The sequence below is a fragment of the Tursiops truncatus genome, chromosome X (assembly GCF_011762595.2).
Source record: "Tursiops truncatus isolate mTurTru1 chromosome X, mTurTru1.mat.Y, whole genome shotgun sequence".
NCBI lineage: Eukaryota > Metazoa > Chordata > Mammalia > Artiodactyla > Delphinidae > Tursiops > Tursiops truncatus.
In genome coordinates this window covers 86,043,851-86,050,996 of record NC_047055.1, presented here as the reverse complement: position 1 = coordinate 86,050,996, position 7,146 = coordinate 86,043,851, and the positions used below count along the sequence as shown (strand labels likewise).

General features: G+C 45.5%; 1 pseudogene; it reads right to left on the bottom strand.

The window, feature by feature from the left end:
* Nucleotides 1-372: 372 nt before the first annotated feature.
* Nucleotides 373-1,962, bottom strand: LOC101332935 (glycylpeptide N-tetradecanoyltransferase 1 pseudogene; annotated as a pseudogene).
* Between the last annotated feature and the right edge of the window lie 5,184 nt (nucleotides 1,963-7,146).

Below are 7,146 nucleotides of genomic sequence, written 5' to 3'. Positions count from 1 at the left end.
GAGGAAATAGAGGGATGATAGCTAAATGGTTTCTTCTTGATGTGATGAAAATGTTTTAAAATTAACTGTGATGTTTACACATATCTGTGAATATACTAAAAACCATTGAACTGTACATACACTTTATATATATATATATATATACTTTTATTATTAACCCATTAACTCCATAATATGCCAATCATGAGCTAGTTTTCAGCAGTTACATTCTCTTGATCACGGCTGCATAATGATGTGATTAATTGAAAAACAGGGAGACCAGAGACATGGCCAGAGGTGACATCACACAGCCTATGCCATTGCAAAACAATTGTCAAATTCAGTGGTGGTTTGTAAAGCCAGTTCAGTTCTGCTCCCCTTGCCAGAGATTCTCACGTTTGTGAAAATTGGACCAACAAGTGGTGGGGCTCCATTTCCTGGTTTGAATTCTCAGTGGCTTTATCCAGAATCTCACTGGCAACTGGTTACTGTAACACCAGCCCAACCTTCTCTGCCCGCATGCTGGGCACTTCCAATTGTTAAGATAATACTGTAGGTTGCTGTCCCCTATGCTGAACTTGAGCTTCTTCAGGAAGGTTTTGTTCTCCATAAGATCCACTGCATTGAACATGTCAAACCCTTTCATGTTGGTGAGAACGAGGGCATTGCTCATAAGGTCTAGAGGAGGGGTCTGGATATGAATATTGTAGAAAGAATAAGCAGCCTTTAGACTCTTGTGGGTTGGGTGGTTTATGATGGTAGACAGAAGTGTATAAAAGCTCCGCTCATCTGTCACCTCACCGTTTGCACTCTCCACCACAAAAGTGTCAGTGATATTCTCCTGGAGGTAGAACCAATGTTCCACCTCCTCCTGGCTCCTGACTGGCATGTGGTGAAACTGCTTCAGGTACCAGGTGAGGAGCCGGTGCACTACTGGAATGTCCTTTTTTCCCATTGGTTGTGGCCCAGCTGTCTTGGGAATCTCTGGCAGTTGGTAGAACTTCATGGTGTGTTGCATGGTCATATTTCTGCTCAAGTGGGAAAACTTCACTTCATTCAGCTTCCGTGGGTTTAGGGACCGATGCTAGTACCTGCAGGTGCCAACAGGCTTTGGTAATACCATCCCAGCAGTGTAAACAGCTTGGAAGATGCCCTCCAGGTGAACCCTCTGGGTTATCTCACGCATCAGGACTGGAGCCACCCTCTTTGAGTGCAGCTTCTTATGGACACACAAGAAGTTGACCTCTACCATCTTCTTCTCTGTGTCATAGATACGGATGTTTTCTGGGATGGCGATGATGAATCCAACCAGTTTCTGACTTGAGACCACTACAACACCACAGTGCCACTGGGGGAGCCAGGCAGGCAGCCGGAGAGCCCACAGAAGAAATTCTGGGGAATAATCAAATTGGAACATGTTGTCATCACCTTCCACATAATTCTCGTTCAGGAGGATGTATAGTTCTTTCAGCACACCACGGTCCCCCTGATCCAAGGCGTCCCAGGTGAAGCCCTGGGGCAGGGTGTAGGGCTCTTGGCGGATGTTGTCTTTGTCAGGCTCCACAGGACCATGCATGTTCACAACTTCTCCCAGTTTGGGGACGGGCTGCATGTCCCAGAACTGGTAGCCTCACTTGCTAGCCTCCTCCATGGTTTTTGCAGGTCCCTTGAGCCACCAAAAAAAGTTCAGTGGCCTTCTGTATTTCCTGGATCCTCTCTGCTGGCAAAGAGTTCATCTTAACAGGCTGATCCTGGGCTGAATCTGTCTCACGGCCTTTTTCTTTCGTCTTTTTTTGTTTCTTTTTCTTCTTTTTGGCTCCAGTGTCATTGGCTGGACTCAAATCACCTCGTTGTAGCTGTTGTCCTCCTCATTCTTGCAATCGCTGCAGTGCTCATGGCCATTTCCATTGCATTTCTGGCTGCATTTCTGGAATGCACTGGAGGTGCCCGGGGCTTCACTGCTGTATCACTCTCGTCCGCCATCTTGAGTTGCCTGTACATACACTTTAAATGGGTGAATTGTATGATATGTGACACGTGAATTACATCTCAAAGATTTTAAAAAATCATATCAGGGATAGAAGGAATGAGAAATAATTTAATCCAAATAAAAGAGAGCAATAGAAGGGCTTGCTTCACCTCCTACACACATGCACGCACACACTACCCTTCCAACTCATCTGTGGTACCTAGAATATTTCCTGTGGCATATATAGTAGGTGCTCAAGAAATATTTGTTGAATTAACGAATATAGTTTATATCTAAGAATGGATGTATTGGGGATGGGCAAAGGAGTAATACAATAACTGAAGGTTGTCCACTGGGGGAGAAGAATAGGGTCTAGATGGGCATGGGGTGTGGAGGAGTAGTCACTACAAGTTCTCTCTGTATATATTTTGTCAGCCTGGTAGACAACTAATGGTTGGCCAAAAAGTAACATGGAAAACCCGAACGAACTTTTTTGCCAGTCCAATACTTCCCTGAAATCCAGGGAGACACATCAGTCTTTTTTAAATTAATTAATTAATTAATTTTTGGCTGCATTGGGTCTTCGTTGCTGCATGCAGGCTTTCTCTAGTTGCGGCGAGCAGGGGCTACTCTTCGTTGCGGTGCGTGGGCTTCTCATTGAGGTGTCTTCTCTTGTTGTGGAGCACGGGCTCTAGGCTCACGGGCTTCAGTAGTTGTGGGATGCAGGCTCAGTAGTTGTGGCTCACGGGCTCTAGAGCACAGGCTCAGTAGCTGTGGTGTACAGGCTTAGTGGCTCCACGGCATGTGGGATCCTCCTGGCCCAGGGATTAAACCTGTGTCCCCTGCATTGGCAGGCGGATTCTTAACCACTGTGCCACCAGGGAAGTCCCGAGACACATCAGTTTTTAGCCGCTTCATCCTAGACTCAGTCACCACTTCCTCTAATCAAATCCCTTTTCTTGCCAACTGCTCTGTCATATTCTGCTCTTCCCATGGCCATCATTTCCCTTCCTCTCTTGCAATCCCACTACCTGGATGACTGCAATCCCACTAGGAGTAGAGCAGACTCAACATCAAAAGAGCTGTCTTATGAGGTAATGAGCTTCATGTCACAAGAGGTGCTTAAGCAGAGGTTGGAGACCTACTATTAGGATTCTGTAGACACCATTCCTGTATGAGATTCCATCACATACTATATAAGCATGGTCAATTTACATAACATCACTTAATTTCCTCATCTGCATGCACACATACACTCCCTCAAACTTAATTCAGATAGTCCCTACTTCAAACAAATCCACAATAAGGAATTCTGGATTTTCAAGTCAATAACCTTTTAAAGGTACAGGAAGGATATATATTTTAAAAATAGTCAATAATAATCCAAATAAAAACCCAAAGTATGAAACACACGAGTCCATACTGATAAAAATAAATGATTTAACAAATAAATAAATAGAGGAGAAGGGAAAAAATCTTTCATACAGAATGATTCCAAATAATATATGTATTCCCTTCCTCTAGGTGGTGGAGCTTAACACCCTCCCCCTCGACTATGGGCTGGACTTAATAACTCACTTCTAACCAGTATGTGTACAGAATAGAGATGTGTATAGAAATGGAAACGTAGTAACTTTCTGATGGAGAAATCTGGTAGACACTAACTAGAAAGGTGATGAAAGTTCACACCACCAGTGATGTCATGTGGATGTCATGCCCTCCCTGATACCATGAGATGAGAAGGGCACTTCACCTCGGTGGTGTTCTTCCTCCAAACCAGTCACCCCCAGTCTACTTATAAGGAAAACATCAGGCAAACCCAAATTGAGGGACATTCTACAAAAATACCTGTCCAGTACTCTTCAAAACTGTCAAGGTCATGAGAACCAAGGAGAATGACAAACTGACATACCAGAGGGGATTAAGAAGACATGATAACTAAATACAAAATAGTAGCCTGTATTGAAGCCCGGAACAGAAAAGAACATAAGTGGAAAAACTGGTATAATACAAATAAATTCTGTAGTTTAGTTTACAGCAATGTAACAATGTTGGTTTCTTAATTTTGACACAAGGGCCACAGTTACGTAACATGCTAATATAAGGGGAAACAGGGTGAATTTTTGGTATTATCTTTGCAGCTTCTAGACTTAAAGGATCTTAATTCAACCATCCATCCAGGATTTTTATAGAGAGAGGCACTAGAGCATAATGGTTAAGAATTGATTGAGGGCGCGCCGCACAGATGGGGGCAGTTGTCTATGACGTCAGCTCGAGCTCTCCAGGCCCGGCGGCTCCAGGTTAAGCGCCCGCCACGCCCCGCGCCGCCGTCCCCCGCCCCGCGCCGCGCACCTGGGACCTCGCCGCGCCCCGATACGGGCGGCGTCCTGCAGCAGATCATGGCCATCACCGACCGGAGCCTGGAGGAGGCGCGGGCCAGAAAGCATGCTCTGAATTGCCATGGGATGAAAAGCCTGCTCTCTTCATTGTGCTCTGTGAGATCAAGGAAAAGACAGGTGAGCAGAGTAAAGCTCCGGAGAGAGAAGATTGCAAGCCAGTAACCCACATTCAGGCTCCATGCTGCCCCTCCACACCCTGTCCTGGCTCAGGGAGGAAACCCTGCACCCACAGCCCCCGGGCGGGGGCACTGTCTGTGCGGCTGCTGCTCTCACTGCATCCATGATGGCTCCTGGCCTCTGCCATCTGTCTATTCCTGTGAGTGCAGGGTCTAGGACTCACCGTGTCCTAGGACTGCCCTGGTACCTGGCACACAGTGTACACACCTTATATTTTTGTTGAATGAAGAACTGTATCTAGTGACTGATACCTTTTAGGTGAAATCCTTTTTATCCTGTACACCTTATGGGAGTTCAGGAAGATTGAGTGTCTGGGGCCTGACTTAGAACACAAGGCTTATCATTCATATCATCCTGAAAAGAAAGCCACCCTGCATGTAAACCTAGCATTGGCGGATGTTCCTGGAAGCACTACCCTATGAGTTCCAAGAATTGCCTTCCCATGCCTCCTCTGGCCTGTGGGAGGCACGCAGGTGCATCTTCCAGGGTTGATATGCAGGCGCTCCACCTGTGTTCTTCTCTGTGGTGTCTGCCTGCAGCAGTCTCTGAAGGCCAAGGATACCCTAGGAGTACACCCCCTTCCCGAATCCTTCCATTGAAACAGCAGTCCTTCTTGGTATCTGGAGGAGCTGTCCTGAAAAAAACAAATAAACCCTTTTTGGAGAGCTTTGAATGTAGCTGGGAGGACCCGATACTGGCCTAGTCCCTTTCCTGAAAACCTTGGGGCTGGGTACATTACAGAACTCAGAATTTTGGGTTTTAGGTATGTGGTGTTGACAAGGGCTGAGTCAGAGCCTGCGTTCAGTGACTTTTAGCGTCAGAGCGGTAACAGTCACACACGCTGGTGTGGGTCAGGTTTGCCTCCAAGTGAACTTGAGTGCCAACTTGCGTAAAAACCTTTGGATCTTGGATTGCAGATGGGTATCCCCTTGAAGAGCTGCCAGGCTCCCTGGGCACTTCATACCGAGGGGCTTGTTCTGTCTTCTCTGAGCCGTGACTGTCCCCTGTGCTGGCCTCAGGTGCGCATCTGTGCCTCACTTTGGTCAGTTCTGGGTTCGCTTTGTCTCTGAGGAACAAGAAGTCCCAGCTCCACCAACCTTGTTCTCAGGCCAAGGATCCCTTGCTGTGCTGTGGGAGCACAGGCAGCTGCTGTTGGGGGAATGGATGTAAATAACTCATCACACAAGGGAATGCCCTCCTATTTCCTCACCACTGTTCCTGAGCCTGGCCTGGAGTCAGGCATAAGTAATCCAGCAGTTTTTTACCTCTGTTTCCCTTCCTCCTCAGCCACTCAGTTCTGTAGCAATTGCAACATCATGATAGGTAGTTTCAGCCTTCTGGTTAGGGCCAATGTGTGACTTCTTCCAGAATTTGGATCCCTTTTGTGATTGGCTGGACCAGGGGCCGAGACCCCTGTGCAGTATTTCATCATGACCGTGCAGGGAGCAGACCTCCTAGAGCTGGGGGGGTTATTTTTCAGGTTGCTTGGAGTGTCCTTTCTTGGCCGCACAGTCTCAGAGTGACTCGTGAATCGAGCCTCTGATTCTGATCAATCTATCATAGCTCCTCTGCAGCTATAGACTGTGGTCCATCCCACAGGGTTTGAAGTAATTAAACTCAAGTATAATTAAATAAGGTGCTTTTCAGCCACACTAGCCACATCTCAAGTGCTCAGTAGCCACATGTAGCTGGTGGCTCCCACATTAGACAGTGCAGATCTAGAACGTTCCAACATTGGAAAGTTCTATTGGACAGACAGGTGGATTAGTATAGAAAAATAGACAAATCAAGGATTATGAAAAACTAACGTCCATGATGACTAGAGAAACAAAATGTGGTCCCTATGTACAATGGACTGTTGTTCAGCCATAAAAAGGAATGAAGATTTATGGCATAAGCTACAATATGGATGAACCTTAAAAACTTTATGCTAACAAGGCCCTACTGTCAGGGAACTATATTCAATATCTTGTAATAACCTATAATGGAAAAGAATCTGAAAAAGGAATACATATATATATAACCGAATCACTTTGCTGTACACCTGAAACATTGCAAATCAATTGTACTTCAGTTAAAAAAAAAAACAACTTTATGCTGAGTGAAAGAAGCCAGACACAAAAGTTCACAATAGTGTGTGGTTCCATTTATGTGAAACGTCCAGAAGAGGTAGAAAGAGATCAGCAGTTGCCAGGGGCTGGGGTCGGGGAATGGGGAGTGATTGCTAATGGGGACAGGGTCTCTTTTTGAGGTGGTGAAGAAGTTAGGTGGTGGTTGTACAACCTGGTGAATGAACTGAAAACCACTGAATTATTCACTGGAAAGGGGTGAATTGTATGTCACATGAGTTATATCTCAAAAAAGCTGCTGTATAAACCAAAAAAGAAAAAAAAGAGAAAGGATTGAATCCCAGCTCTGCTGCTTATCAGCTGTGTGACCATGAGTAAGTGACTTAACCTCTCTGTGCCTCAGTTTACTCATCTCTGAAATGAGGATAGTAATAGCACTTACCTCATAGGTCAATATGAGGTTGGTATCTGTTAATGAGTTAATATTTTAAACTGCTTAGCACAATGCCTAGCACTAGTAAATGCTATATGTTTGTTAAATAAAATATAAAGT